Source organism: Xenopus tropicalis, chromosome 1 (genome assembly GCF_000004195.4).
Source record: "Xenopus tropicalis strain Nigerian chromosome 1, UCB_Xtro_10.0, whole genome shotgun sequence".
Classification (NCBI taxonomy): Eukaryota; Metazoa; Chordata; class Amphibia; order Anura; family Pipidae; genus Xenopus; species Xenopus tropicalis.
This window is the reverse complement of record NC_030677.2, coordinates 119,723,210-119,738,626: the sequence shown is the minus strand read 5'-3', so window position 1 is coordinate 119,738,626 and position 15,417 is coordinate 119,723,210. Positions and strand designations below refer to the sequence as shown.

At 37.6% G+C, this 15,417-nt stretch overlaps 2 protein-coding genes across 2 annotated transcripts in view; one reads left to right on the top strand and one right to left on the bottom strand.

The window, feature by feature from the left end:
• Positions 1-15,417, bottom strand: part of focad (focadhesin) — a 146,424-nt gene that overhangs the window by 114,632 nt on the left and 16,375 nt on the right. The gene's annotated exons all lie outside the window — the stretch shown is intronic.
• The window catches only part of mllt3 (myeloid/lymphoid or mixed-lineage leukemia; translocated to, 3), a 159,584-nt gene continuing 158,721 nt past the window's right edge, over positions 14,555-15,417 (top strand). Inside the window, exon 1 of the mRNA XM_012963056.3 lies at positions 14,555-14,641. The gene's annotated coding sequence lies outside the window, so the exon portion shown is untranslated. The remainder of the gene's footprint in view (positions 14,642-15,417) is intronic.

The window sequence follows — 15,417 nt, the reverse complement described above, 5'->3', positions numbered from 1 at the left end:
CAACTGACTGGTATGGGAAGTCCTCAGCATATATACTCTTCCACTAATCCAATCACAATGGCACTTTGTAACTCTTCAGAGAGGTGACATCTGAAACTCACAGAGGTGTGAATGCTGTGGAGTTACTTTGAAAGGATCTGTACCCCGGCAGTTTCAGAACTCTTCACACATCCATTCATGCAACTTTAGTAACACCTGTTTGAAGAGTTGCATGATACTTTGGTAATCCTTTCAAAGTAACTCCACAGCATTTACACCTCTGTGAGTTTCAGATGGCACCTCTCTGAAGAGTTACAAAGTGCCATTGTGATTGGATTAGTGGAAGAGTATATATGCTGAGGACTTCCCATACCAGTCAGTTGAACTGAAGAAGCTGCTCGGATGAGTAGTGAAACGTCTTCAATGTCCAGTTGCTTTAAATTTATTTATACTAGATAAAATAAGTATAGGGACTAACCAGAAAAATTGATTGTGTTGCCTTACAATAGGACAGCCAGGGTTTATTAGCAGCACTACATTAAAAATGAGTTTTATAAATCTTACTGAACTGTTAACATATATTAAATGACTCCATGATGTATGGCTTGACATAAATATCAAGAAATAGACATAGCAATAAATAGACTTAGCATAGAAACAAAATTATTGTAAAATGGCTATTTGTCAATTATTATGGGAAATTGATCAGTAGCAAACAAACATAAGTATACTGTATATTGCTGCATAATTGTTTACAACAAGTATCTTAGTTTATATGTATTTGTAGCATTTGTAGCATATTAAATAATGACATGGTAAATCAGTATCACCCTAATCACACAGGTTAATTGATATATGTATTTTAAAAGCATAAGCTGATTGATTCCCATTTATTCTACCTGGTTTTACCCATGACCATCTGAATTTGCACTTTAGTTATGTTCTTCTATATATTTGACACATGCCGAACATATACAGTGTTTGGGAGTAGAAAACGCTATTAAAAATCAATATAAACAATTATAAAGTGCTCAATTTAGTTTCTTATATGTCCCCTTTATTTGCTTACCATTGCAATTGTGCAAAAAAATTGAAAGAAATTACTCTGCCCCTCGCTGCGCACCGCTGGCGTTGTGTAAATGCTCCTGTAGCTCTGAAGAATCGAATGGAGCGGTTGTTGACACGCGTTGCTATGGCAACAGCGTTTCCGCTTTTGATTGGCTGAGGGGCGTTTAGGGGCGGGGCTAAGACGCGCATTCTAATGATGCAGGGAGCGCGCACAGGCACAGCAGGGAAGGGGATCTCAAATTACAGGAGTGCGCAGAATGCCACAGTAGAAGGCACTGCGGCTTAAGGCTGCCAGTGGCAGCCCACAGGAAGAAGCTTGCAGATTTGGTGACGTCGCTGGAGTCTTCAGAATGCTGCAAGCTGCCAGCGCTAGATCAAAGACAGGAAGGCAGGGATCTGGGAAACAAGCTCTACAGTGAGTACTATAGACAAATGCCTGTAGAATAAATGTTACTTGATAATAAGCTTTCCTTGTCCTTTAAGATCCAGTTCGGAATGCAACAATCAGTTCCCATCTAATTCCCCATGGCACCGCACTGCCCTTTATTTTCCCCGGTGGCAGAAAGTGCACAGAGTGAAAGTCACAGAAAGCCATCTATCCGCATAGCGAGGTCGGTGTCAGCAGTGCATGAATGGAAGTCCCGGTCTGCAGTCTCCACCACCTCTACTCACCGAGTTGGCTACGATGACGGGGCAGCTTCTTATTCCTCCTCCTACTGTGTTGCTCTCACCGAGAAAGACAGAAGATGAAAAAGAGGTGGAAGGCAACAACAGGCATTTTATTCTATCCTCATGTATCTACTTCGCTCTCTACACTTGAAACTTCAAGCAGCGGAGCGCATGCGCAGTGAACCAGCCGCAGTAACCCGGAAAGAAAACGTGGAGAGGAGGACGCGGGCAGAATGATCTGGGGGTTAAAATTCTATAGGAAGTGGGGCTTACAAGAATGTTAGTATTGTTTGAAAAATAAGAGGGTGTATAAGGTAACATAAAAGATGATAGCAAGGAATAGCAAGTTCGAGTACATAGGGAGCCGCTTAGGAATGGTGGAAACTGAGAGACGGGCTGTAAGGACATTATTTTGATGGTGTATTGGGGGCAAGTGCCTGGTAAGCCTTCTACAGCGAAACCACGGAATGGGGATTTTGAGCAGGCTGAAATAATTTCCATTTCCAATAATGGGAATTTTGAGTAGGCTGAAATTATTTCCAATAATGGGAATATTAATCAAGCTGAAAATGATTTCCAATGATGTGAATGTTGAGCAAACCAAAATCTAGTAACTCACTAGGTTTACACACAAAATACAGATATAAGCATTTAGTATTATACGCCAATGAAGCATTGGTGATTTAGGATTTAGTCTGTTGAAAAAGTGTTAAAATGTTTAGCTTATACACCTATATAAAAATGGAATTCCCTATACTACAACCTTCCTTGCCTTTCTATCCCTCCCCAGCTTAGTCATACATGTTAGCTCAGAGTTATCCTTAATATCTTAACTCAAAATATCAAATCTGTTGGAGTGAACAAGTGGTAAACCAGTCACCCTGCCCTTCCATCCTTACTTCCACCCTTTTATCTCAACTGCCCATGTCTACTTCACTGTCTCCTGCCAGCATCTGCTGGGTACGAAGCCTAACCTCATCCAGGATGCTTGGGTTCCTCAAGGCTATAAGCTGCCTTTAGATTTTGTATCTCAGAATCGAGAATTCATCTGACAGTTTACACAGTGAGCTGCACCAAGAAGCCCACTTGTCTTAAAGCCAGTTATTTATTGCTGTATTCCAAGTTCTATTCCTACCCTGTATAATGCCTTTTTAGATGAAGTGCCTGGTTTTAATGGGGACAGATAGCATCCCCCAATCTTGTAGACATTAATGAAAAATATATGGTGCTGGTTTCACTTTGGATTAAAGATGATCATTTCATTATCATTAACTTATTTATTAATTCATGTTAATTTATTGGTGCTCCCTATAGATCTGCTACAGTTCTTACAGTTACAGTCCTGCAGTCACAGCCTAGCTGCTGATTGGTTCCTCTCCTACAGTGCAGTGTGCTGAGTTCCATCAGATCCCTTGCACAGCCTGGGAAAGGAGCCAACAGGATGAGAAACACATGGGTGAAACCAGAAGGGTTTCTGGAATATTTTCAATGAATCAGCCCAAAACACACCCTTTTTTTAAGCGCATTCCTTCTATATATAAAGTAAAATGCACTAGTACATTTTTGTTTTTTTAACACAAAATGCTCTTTTAATGCCGTTTTAACACTTATTCACATGCAAGACTTGCTTCACAGCTTGCACACTTGCTGTGTAGGCTCTGACTTATATCTTATATAATTTAATCAAGTATAAATTCTTAGTTTTTAACATATTTGATCTTAATTCAAACAGATAAACAATTTTCTTCTGTGAAAAAACTAAGTACACCCTTGGCTTGAATACCTGATATAGGCCCATTTAGCAGAAATAACCTCAATTACAATTACATTTTTACAATTAAATGCATTAAAGCCCCATAGAAATTGCAATATTCAATATAGTTAGCAGCCTTAAAGTGTTAAAGATATTTCATCATTCGACTCTTCAGCTAAGGTCCTAACTAACCATTTTGTTTTTTTAAAAGGTTTTTATTTTTGCATTTTTAAACATAGACAGTAACATACAAACATGTAACATTAATAAACATCATGCGGTTTTACATTACAGTGTCTTGATTTTGTGTGAGATAGCATGTTCATTGGCAGTTTCTTTTGGCATAGTCTGGGGTGGTTTACTTTGTGGTGGGGTATCCCCTAAAGCATATTGGGGGGGGAGGGGGACAATTCAGTCAGTGGCGTCTATCCAGTCTCTCCAGATTTTTTCATATTTCTGGGGGCATCCTCTGGCGATGTAGGTGAGCTGAAATAAGGGTAATAGCGTTTTGATGAGGTTTCCTAACTAACCATTTTGAGGCCTAGAATGAGTAAGATGTAAAGGATCTCAACCACATTCTGTTTCTTCCTATGGGATTTTTAGAAGCGTATTTATGAATGAGTGGGAGTTAGAACTCACCGATCTGGGAACTGGCACTTATATTGTAATGTCACCCACTATTATTATCTTAATAATCCCCTGTTTGTATTAATGTATTCTACTGTACAGCGCTGTGTACATAAGTAGCGCTTTATAAATAAAGATATACATACATACATACATACATTTGATAAATACGATTCTAAAAATCCCATAGGAATGAATAGAATGTAGGTGAGTTTTAATGTTTTAAGCTCTAAACTAACATTTTGATAATTCTGCCTCAATTGCAACAAAATGATGCAATAATAACATACAGAATAATATCTTTTTTTAAGGAGCACAAGGATATAATGAATTATGTAATGCCTAAATATCAGCTAAAGCACATTCCTAAAAGGGAATCTTAACAAATTTAATCGGTGTAAACTTACTAAGAGTGGTCCCTCTGTTGGCTTTTGCATGTTATGTTAGTTTTCTATTCTGGTTGAGATACTTCTCACTACTGACCAAAAAGCCCTGGCATTAGCAGCCTAAAATTCTAAATAAAAAAAAAAAAAAAAGAAAATGAATGTAAATAGCAGAAGTATTTAAACAAACACCATTTGTAAGTTTACATTAATTCATATTTTATGTTTAGGTCCTGTTTAAATTATCTCACCTTAAGTTAATATAGAGGTATGGGACTATGTATCCAGAATCCTTGGGATCAGGGGCATTCCGGATTAGGGATCTTTCTGTAATTTGTACTTCCATACTTTAAGGGGCACATTCATCAAAGTACAAGTTTGAATCCCGAAATGGGAAAAATTCGGATTAGATACGATAATTTCCAATGATCGCAAATATCACGAAAATGCTTTCGAAAAAATTGGAATAGTCACGATAATATTGTATCGGCGATCCGAAACTCACAAAATTTTCGCATTGAATGATCGTAAACCACGGGAAAACCTTTCCGAATTTGATCCTTTTGTGCATGCTTTTGGAAGCCTCCCAGCTCCAACCTGGCCCAAGGAAAGTCACGATACCAAAGCTTGAATGAATCCGAAACTTTCGTACTTGGCACAGCAATACGATTTTGTTGTGTAATTTTTGACGCACAGTACGAAAAAGTAGTTCAAATTACTGGAAAAATCGGCGAAAATACGCAAGGTACAAAAAAGTCAGATTATGACCAATCGTACTTTAATAAATCCGCCCCAAAGTCTACTAAAAAATCTTTAAATGTTAAGTAAATCCTGTAGGATAGTTTTGCCTCCAGTAAGGATTAATTATATCTTAGCTGGGTTTAAGTACCATGTGCTGTTTTACTATTACAATTTGAGCGTTATGTGCTTATAATGGAGTCTATGGGAGATGTCCTCCCTGTAATTCAGAGCTTTCTGGATAACTGATTCCATACCTCTACCAATAAATGTTAATTTAAAGGTTTCCTGTAACTTTTTGTCTTCTAAAAATATAGCGAAAATTAAAAAATATATATTTCCCCCAAAAAATTGATTAGAATGTTTTCAAATTTGGCCCACATTTATTTCCAAAGTCTCCTGTAATTATCAGGTATCTACAGTTGTAGCCATTCTAAACAAATTAATACATATATGAGAAGCACACTGCACAAAGACCAAAGCAATATAATTTGCAAGATAAATGCAAAGGCTACAACAAAAACTAAAATTATTTTGACTATCAATTAATAATTACAGATACGATGAAAAGATGGTCACTATTAATAGAAGCTTAGTATAATTAGCTACAAGCAGTCTGTATTTACTTAGAAGGAAATAGAAAATACTGAGTATTTAACAGCACAGAACTGGGAATAATTTAGCAGACCAGCTACTGTCTTTGTCCAGCAAATAAAGAATTTTTAACACAGAGAATGGCAATGTTTTGTACAGGGGCAGAGGAAAAAACTCTCCTATAAAGCTGCAGGAAACAGGATGTTGTACTTGATTACTGACTTGGAAGAAGTTAATAGCAGGCCTTATAGCTGTATGCTGTAAATTGGGCCTAATGTGTGCGCACTCTCATGCATGAATTCAGAAGGCGGCAGGACTCAATGAGGCTGTCTGGAATTTTCTTTTACTTTTCTTTTTTATAATGCTACTGAAAACAACTGAGGGAATTGATTTTGATTTCTGGCTGTGATGAACACCTAGGGGCACATTTACTAATCTAAACTAAACTTTTTGTAGCCATTACGACTTGCGCGAATTGTCGCAACTTTTTCGTAGCCGTCGTGCCGAGGACGAAAGTTTCGGATTCATTCAAGCTTCAGTATCGTGACTTTCCTTGGGCCGGGTTGGAGCTGCAGAGTGCCATTGAGTCCTATGGGAGGCTTCCAAAATCATGCAAAGTCTGAAAGGTTTGCCCGCCGTTAACGAGCGCTCAAGACGAAAAAGTTGAGACAATATACGAGCAAGTCGTAACGGCTACGAAAAAGTCGCGACAATTTGCGCAAGTCGTAACGGCTACGAAAAAGTTACGACAATTTACGAAAAAGTTGTGACGGCGACGAAAAAATTGCAAAAAATACGAAAAAATTGCAACATGTTCGTTTCCAGTCCGATTTTTTCCCATTCGGGATTCGGATTTGTGGATTAGTAAATCAGCCCCATAATGTCCTTTAGAAGTATTTAGTGTGTAATCAGTGTTGTGCATTGGCTCTTACCATTCTGAATATACTTTTTTTATGCCAAGTAAATATTTTTTTCAAAAGCAATTACATCACAAACAACATTAAAATCATTCATCCTTTTTAAATTAATGTATCTTGAAACATTGCTTAGATTTACATTTTCAATAATTTTAAGTGCTCTTTATAGTGCAAAGCTGACATAAAATGCCTGCACTCATTTTAAATTTATCACATGGTTATGCAATTTCAATGAAGGACCTTTTCAGGTTTTTCTTGGCAAACATAGCTCACAGCTTCGGATCTGTTCATTTTTCTTCCCCTAATTATAATGGCATTGACTGTTGTCACCCTTCAGAAGGAAAAAACTGAACAGTGAAAGGAGTTGAATTCTTTATAGGTAATTAGGCTTATATTTGCCACCCCATACAACAATGTTGCTGCATATTCATGCATGGCATCCTTCAGTCATTGTCATTTTTTCTATTTTATATAATGCTATCATTATGAATTGCTGTAAACTAATTATTCAGCCACAATGGTGCTCATCTACCAACACTGGTCACGTTTTCAGTTATTAGCTACAGCAAACTGCAGGAACAGTAATAGCAAAATGAGATTGATTGGCATAGCTTACTGTTCAACAGCAAGTTTGCCCAGTTTGGAAAATGAGTCCAAATGAGTCTTGTTCTCTTCTTCAAGTTTTAAGTACAGCGACACTAAGGTCACAGTTATAACCAAAATTTACGAACTCCAACATTAAATAAAATTCCAAAATTCAAAATAATCTATTAAATATGTATCTAAAAGTTTGCCTTCAGAGCATATTCTAAAACATCTCATTTCTAACAACAAAAGAAGCTGTAAATATAGCTGAACTGGATTCTTTTTCCTTTGCATTTACCTACACGTTCCTTCAAGCTTGCATACATAAAGTATGAATATTCTCAATAACCAAACGTTTGCATTGTTTAAAATGTAGCATTGACAGTGTGTAGTTTTGCATTTCTACAGTGATATGAAAGCTATCTTTTGCAACACTGAATCCCTGCTTTTTTCTTATATGCAGTTTCAGCTTTTTCTAGGCCTGAAGGTGGCCATACACTATAAGATCTAGGAATAGAACCTGTCGGAGCTGGGACCAATGTGGTCCCCAACAGGAAAATCAAACTTGCCCAATGAATATCTGCCCAATTCTACGTCAGCTATCGATCGGGTAGTCCTGTCGGGGGTCCCCACCATACATGGGCAGATAAGTTGCTGTATCACTCTGAAGGACCCGAATCAGCAGTTTATATCTGCCTGTGTATGGCCACCTTTAGGTAGAGACATTCAACCTGATAACACAACAGATAATTTGTCAGAATATCTGGCTTACTATCAGAACAAGCTTCCTAATTCTAAATACAGATATAGCACACAATATCCAGAATGCTCGGAATCAAGGGTATTCTGGATAAGGGGTCTTTCTGTAGTTTGGATCTCCATACCTACTAAGTAGACCTAAGTGTACTAAAAAATCAATAAAACATTAAACTCAATAGGATTGTTTTGCATCTGATAAGGGTTAATTACATCTTAGTTGGGATTTATTACAAGGTACTGTTTTATTACTACAGAGAAAAGAAAAATCAGTTTTAAAACTGTGAATTATTTGATTAAAATAGAGTCTATGGGAGATGAGCTTTCTAGATAACAGGTTTCTGGATAATAGGTCCCATACCTGTATCAGGTAACTGGTCTGCTCAAGTGAAAATGTATTTTAAGAAAACTCACCAGTTCTTTAATGTACACCTAATCATTTGTAATGTAATTTGTAATAGTTCACCTTTAAATTAGCCTTTAATATGATGTAGACATTGATATTCTGAGACAATTTGCAATTGGTCTTCATTTTTTTTTTTATGGTTTTTCAGTTATTTTGCTTTTTGTCCAGCAGCTCTCCATTTGTTATTTTAGCAGCTGTCTGGATGCTATGGTCATATTTATCCTAGCAACCAGGCAGTGGTTTAAATTATAGATGAGAATATGAATAGTTGAGGGCCTGCATAGAAAGATAAGTAATAAAAACTAACAATAATAATACATTTATAGCCTTACAGAGCAATAGTGTTTGAAGGCTGTGGTCAGTGATCCCCGTTTAAAAGCTGGAGAGATGTAGAAGAGAAGAGCAAATAATTAAAAAACGAATGAAAACCAATTGGAAAGTTGCTAGGAATAGGTCATTCTATAACCCCTTTAACTTCTTGACTTCTGGGAAATTCTGCACAGATATACTTCAAGTGTAACAAAGAATCCTGAGTTGAAGAAAGTATATTTTTGTGCTAACCAACTTCCTATCCTTTTGTTTCAAGTGGACAAATGGTGGATTTTTTAAGTCAGTGAAGCATGACTACTTTCAGATCGTTTTACTCCCTTATATTTATAAGAGAGTAAAACAATCTGAAAGTAGTCATTTTACATATCACAATCAACATTCTGTCACTGATCCAGGCTGAATAACAAATTGTAGAGGCTCACAGAACCATATAATTATAGCAAAAATTTTCCCCTAAGAGGAATACAGAAATTAGTCCTTGCGCCCACAACAACATGACATAAATCATGCCTGATCATATGAAGAAAGGTGAAAAAGAAAGGAGACTTTGACTTAGACTAATGTAAGAAATAAAGAACTCTTCATAAGTGAACTGGAGAGATTTGCATTTTCCCTTGATAAACTTGTATTTTATATTTTGACTGGCATACAGATATTTTAAACTTGGTTTAAAAACAACTTTATAAACTGGAGACAGAAACATAAACAACAGAGGATGCATTGAGTTGCTTGTAAAAATCTTAGATATAGGAGAATACTTGACAAAATACATTATTTGTAACTAGATATAAAAACTAAAAATAAACTGAATTAATAAAAGAATTATTTAAGGAGGGAATTATTATTTCAATACATGAAGCTTAAATCTACAGGAATTCTAGAACATTGCAAAACAAAAACATTTTGATTTGTTAGCATACATGTCACTATAAGATACTGAGTATTGTTAGTGTACAGTACACATCTGTGGTGTCTCATATCTAGGACTAGAGAACACATATGGATTCTTTAAAAGGTCAGTATAGTCTAAAAGGCTACTGGTAACCCTATACTCCGAAATAAGCCATATAGCTGTTTGCACTTTGGAACCCTGTACTATCTGCAGCAATGCATTTAACTCCCCAAGGGATCCTAGAGAAGCATGGGACGTCTCCAACCACTAGGGTAAGACTTGCACAAGTAGTAACTACTTACTGGTCCAGATACAGGATTTGGTCAGGGCAAGCAGCAAACAAAAAGCATGCACACTGCAAGCGCAGTATTACAGAGGTTAAGTTATCAAGCAAGAGCCCCCCTTGCTTGACAGTATTACAGAGGTTAAGTTATCAAGCAAGGGCTCCCTCTTGCTTGGCAAAGGGACCTGCAATACTCTAAACAGTCTGGAAAAATAAGAGATGTGCATACAACATAAGATGTGCATACTACATACCCAAAACATAGCACACATTTATTAAGATGCACAGCTGCAGGTACTGTATAACAATGAAAACAATCATTTGGTTGCAGTTAGTTACTGCTCAGGTGCAAATTTGCCCAGTGCAGATAAATTAGACCCAGTGTCTGCATTTTATTTCATGAAAGTCCCTAACAGAAAGATAAAACAACTACTATAAAACTATAAATCTTTGCTAAACGTAGCTATTTATAGTAATTATCAAGTTTTATCTCAAAACATATGCGCAGTTTACGCTAATTTATCTCCCCACATTCTGAAGGATAGAGGAACAAATATATATAAAAAGATAAAAATAAATGCAGATAGAGTTTTCAATTACCCGGTTTTCACCCGGACAGCCTGGTTTTAGGAAGAGCTGTCCGGGTGAAAACTGCCTGTCCAACACCGACAATGTTCTAAAATGGAAATCCTTGTAATAAGATAAGAAGCTCATGTTACCAGCAAAGGGAGGATAAACTTAGAACTCTGTTTGGGAATGAGATGTTGGACAGGCAGGTGTCTGGATACTTTAGTTTAGGCCATACAGGTCCTTTTCAAAAAATTAGCATATTGTGATAAAGTTCATTATTTTCTGTAATGTACTGATAAACATTAGACTTTCATATATTTTAGATTCATTACACACAACTGAAGTAGTTCAAGCCTTTTCTTGTTTTAATATTGATGATTGTGGCATACAGCTCATGAAAACCCAAAATTCCTATCTCAAAAAATTAGCATATCATGAAAAGGTTCTCTAAACGAGCTATTAACCTAATCATCTGAATCAACAAATTAACTCTAAAAACCTGCAAAAGATTCCTGAGGCTTTTAAAAACTCCCAGCCTGGTTCATTACTCAAAACCGCAATCATGGGTAAGACTGCCGACCTGACTGCTGTCCAGAAGGCCATCATTGACACCCTCAAGCAAGAGGGTAAGACACAAAAAGAAATTTCTGAACAAATAGGCTGTTCCCAGAGTGCTGTATCAAGGCACCTCAGTGGGAAGTCTGTGGGAAGGAAAAAGTGTGGCAGAAAACGCTGCACAACGAGAAGAGGTGACTGGGCCCTGAGGAAGATTGTGGAGAAGGACCGATTCCTGACCTTGGGGGACCTGCGGAAGCAGTGGACTGAGTCTGGAGTAGAAACATCCAGAGCCACCGTGTACAGGCGGTGCAGGAAATGGGCTACAGGTGCTGCATTCCCCAGGTCAAGCCACTTTTGAACCAGAAACAGCGGCAGAAGCGCCTGACCTGGGCTACAGAGAAGCAGCACTGGACTGTTGCTCAGTGGTCCAAAGTATGTCATTCGGAAATCAAGGTGCCAGAGTCTGGAGGAAGACTGGGGAGAGGGAAATGCCAAAATGCCTGAAGTCCAGTGTCAAGTAGCCACAGTCAGTGATGGTCTGGGGTGCCATGTCAGCTGCTGGTGTTGGTCCACTGTGTTTTATCAAGGGCAGGGTCAATGCAGCTAGCTATCAGGAGATTTTGGAGCACTTCATGCTTCCATCTGCTGAAAAGCTTTATGGAGATGAAGATTTCATTTTTCAGCACGACCTGGCACCTGCTCACAGTGCCAAAACCACTGGTAAATGGTTTACTGACCATGGTATTACTGTGCTCAATTGGCCTGCCAACTCTCCTGACCTGAACCCCATAGAGAATCTGTGGGATATTGTGAAGAGAAAGTTGAGAGACACAAGACCCAACACTCTGGATGAGCTTAAGGCCGCTATTGAAGCATCCTGGGCCTCCATAACACCTGAGCAGTGCCACAGGCTGATTGCCTCCATGCCACGCCACATTGAAGCAGTCATTTCTGCAAAAGGATTCCCGACCAAGTATTGAGTGCATAACTGAACATAATTATTTGAAGGTTGACTTTTTTTGTATTAAAAACACTTTTCTTTTATTGGGCGGATGAAATATGCTAATTTTTTGAGATAGGAATTTTGGGTTTTCATGAGCTGTATGCCACAATCATCAATATTAAAACAAGAAAAGGCTTGAACTACTTCAGTTGTGTGTAATGAATCTAAAATATATGAAAGTCTAATGTTTATCAGTACATTACAGAAAATAATGAACTTTATCACAATATGCTAATTTTTTGAAAAGGACCTGTATAGTGTAGATACAGAAAATTAGAAGTAACCTGAAAAGGTTTGCCCATTCAAGCATAAGCAACTTCCCTAATAAATGCTACAAATTTTTCTCAACAGCAAGATTTCTAAATCTGATGGCATGTTGGCCTACTGTCCAGCTTCCTAGGCAAATACAGTGAACAAGAAGCAGACAAATTTTTCCCAGACATACCTAACACCTTTTTAATATCTGGATAAAGGCTTCTGAACTGTGTATCAAATTTTCTTCCATCTCCATGATTTCGGCAAAAATACATGGATGGTTTAGAACCCTAGACCATGTGGTGAAAGGTTGTGCATCTCTTTTCAAAAGGTTTTGCAAGTATGTCTTGTAAGCTAATTTTATTACCTTCTGTTATTGTCTCTGTTCCTACCTTAGACCAGATGTCAGCAATTATTCAATCAGAGGTTTATAATGTAGTGGGCTACATTTTAGTTACCTAGCTCCTTTTAAGGCTAATGCCAGACGTGGCATTTAGCGTATATTTTCGGCAAGCCAAAAATAGTTTGACGAAAATAGCGCCATATGCCTCTTACCTTTGCCTGCACTCGAATGAATGACTGAAATATGCTCGGGTGCAGGCACATGTAGCCGATACCCACCAAAGATATGAAGTCTTGCATTTTTTGGCGGATATCAGCTACATGTGCCTGCACCCGAGCATATTTCAGTCATTCGTTTGGGTGCAGGCACAGGTAGGAGGCGTAAGGCGCTATTTTCGGCAAGCGATTTTTGGCTTGCTGAAAATATAAGCCAAACAACACGTCTGGCATTAGCCTTAAGTATTAAGATGTTCATAAATCGATATTTGGAGTGGACTACTTACCAGTAACATATGGTTCCTAAGAATTTGCCTAACCATTCAAGGTGTCTCAGTGACATGTCTGCAGAAAAGTTAATGCAATAAATCTTTTGCAACATAGACTTATTTAGCAGCTCTGCAATCCAACTAAGCAGCCATTCATTTGTAGATACAGTAGAATCTTAATTTAAGATTTTAGTTATGAAAAAAAGTCAGTTTAAAAGTTTTTTCAAATAAAGGTTCTATACAGTATGAAAGAAATTGTGCACTTGCTTCTAGGTACAAGCAATCATTTGTACAGACATATTTTTCCCTGTTGTAAACTGTACCTGGAAAGGGGTGCATAATTTTTGGCATTTACAACCGTTATTTGAATTTTAAGAATCAGAATTCAGATACAGTGCAGGCTACAGTACTTTAGGCTAGTGTCACATGGGTTAGATTCTCGCTCTGAGGATAATCTCATGGCGAGAAACTGCCTCTGCACTTGAAGAATCTGAAAGTTATGCCTGCACCAGGAAGAACTGCTTTAGCCCGGATGCAAGCACATGTAGCCTATTTCAGCCAGAAACTGCTTGAGTATGTAGTTTTGGACTGAAATATGATGTGTGTGCCTGCACCCGGGCTAAAACAATGCTGCCAGGTGCAAGCACAACTTTTAGATTTTTAAAATGTAAGGGCAAACTCTGCACTATGACCAGTGTACCTTAATAAGCATTTAAAGTGGGCATGAGCTTTCCAACTGAGCTTGGTCTTGATTACAAATTCAAGTCATTTCTACCGTTATCTAGAAAAGCCAGATCACATTTAGTTTTGTCATGTCTATATTGTAGAAAGATGACACGGTCTTGTTTAGTGTGTATTTAATGCCTCTAATTGCATGTACAAAATAACAAGCAGCTGAGTATACAAAGAGCTAGCAGGATTCAATTTAAATAATCATCCTGCATAAAGATACTGGCCCTGGAGAGCAGGGAAGAGTTGTTGGACTATAACTCCCTTCATGTTATAATACAAGTTTACATGTTTGGAATTTGCTGGGGGCAAAGATAAAGTCCACAAACACTACTATTAATGTTAATATCTCCTTTAATTCCTTTAACAATCCCTTACATGCAACTTTCTACTTATTTAAATAAAATATATTCAAACTTCAAAGCATTGTGGAGTCAACTGGACACACACTGTTAATTTTATCTGAAAGGAACAGCAGGGTGTTTCCAGTTTCAGATATCAGCTGACAGCTATTTCAGTTGCAACCAAAAGGGTTAATCAGGCATCAGAGGGAAAAGGCATCATGTATCTTCGACTCAGCCCTCTGCCTTCATGAGGCGATGCACCCATAATGAGGTGATGTCTGTGACAGTCATGCCATTTGTGCGTGCTACTTTGGAAAAGAAACAGCTGCTGAAACCTTTGAGATACAACACAAAATCACAAGAACTACATCAAATGTGAGTTATTTTCTCATGGTATTGAGTGTGCTTTTATATATTCATGTGTGCATACTGTGTAGTAGTATATGTGGTGTCAACACATAAGCATAAATAAAAATATACATACATTCCAAAAGGCTTTCATTTATTAGTAAAAATATCTTTAAAATTCTTTCTGGGTTTAAGGTATGGTTGGATATAGAAACACCAGCAATTAACTGTAACATCTAATACAGTGGATGGACTCTCCTAAGATAAGCATATATGTTTATACTAATTTGTAAGAGCAATATTTCTTATATCGCTCTTTAAAAATTCTTTTACACTTTTGCCCATCCTTCTTGCAGAGCTAGAATCCAGGATTCGGTTCAGGATTCAGCCAAGATTCGTGGCCTAATTTGCATATGCAAATTAAGATTAGGATTTTGTTTGGTGTTCAGCCAAAATCTTTTACAAAGGATTCAGGGTTCAGCCAAACCAAAAAATAGTGAATTCCATGCATCCCTACATACAAGTACAAAGAGCTGCTATTGTGGATTGAGATCTTTACTTAAAGGGGAACTCCACCCAAACATTGAGATCTTTACTTAAAGGGGAACTCCACCCAAATGCAATTTAAGATTTTTGAAAAGTAAACAATTCCAAGCTACTGCAATATGCAAAAATTAAAAAATATGCAGCCATTTTGTGTTTTTAAAGTGAAAATATGGTTTGGAACAGTTACCTAAGCCTAGCCCCCTGTTCTCCTGCTGATCTGGCTGACTATTTTGAGACTTAAGTAAAATGTAACAGTA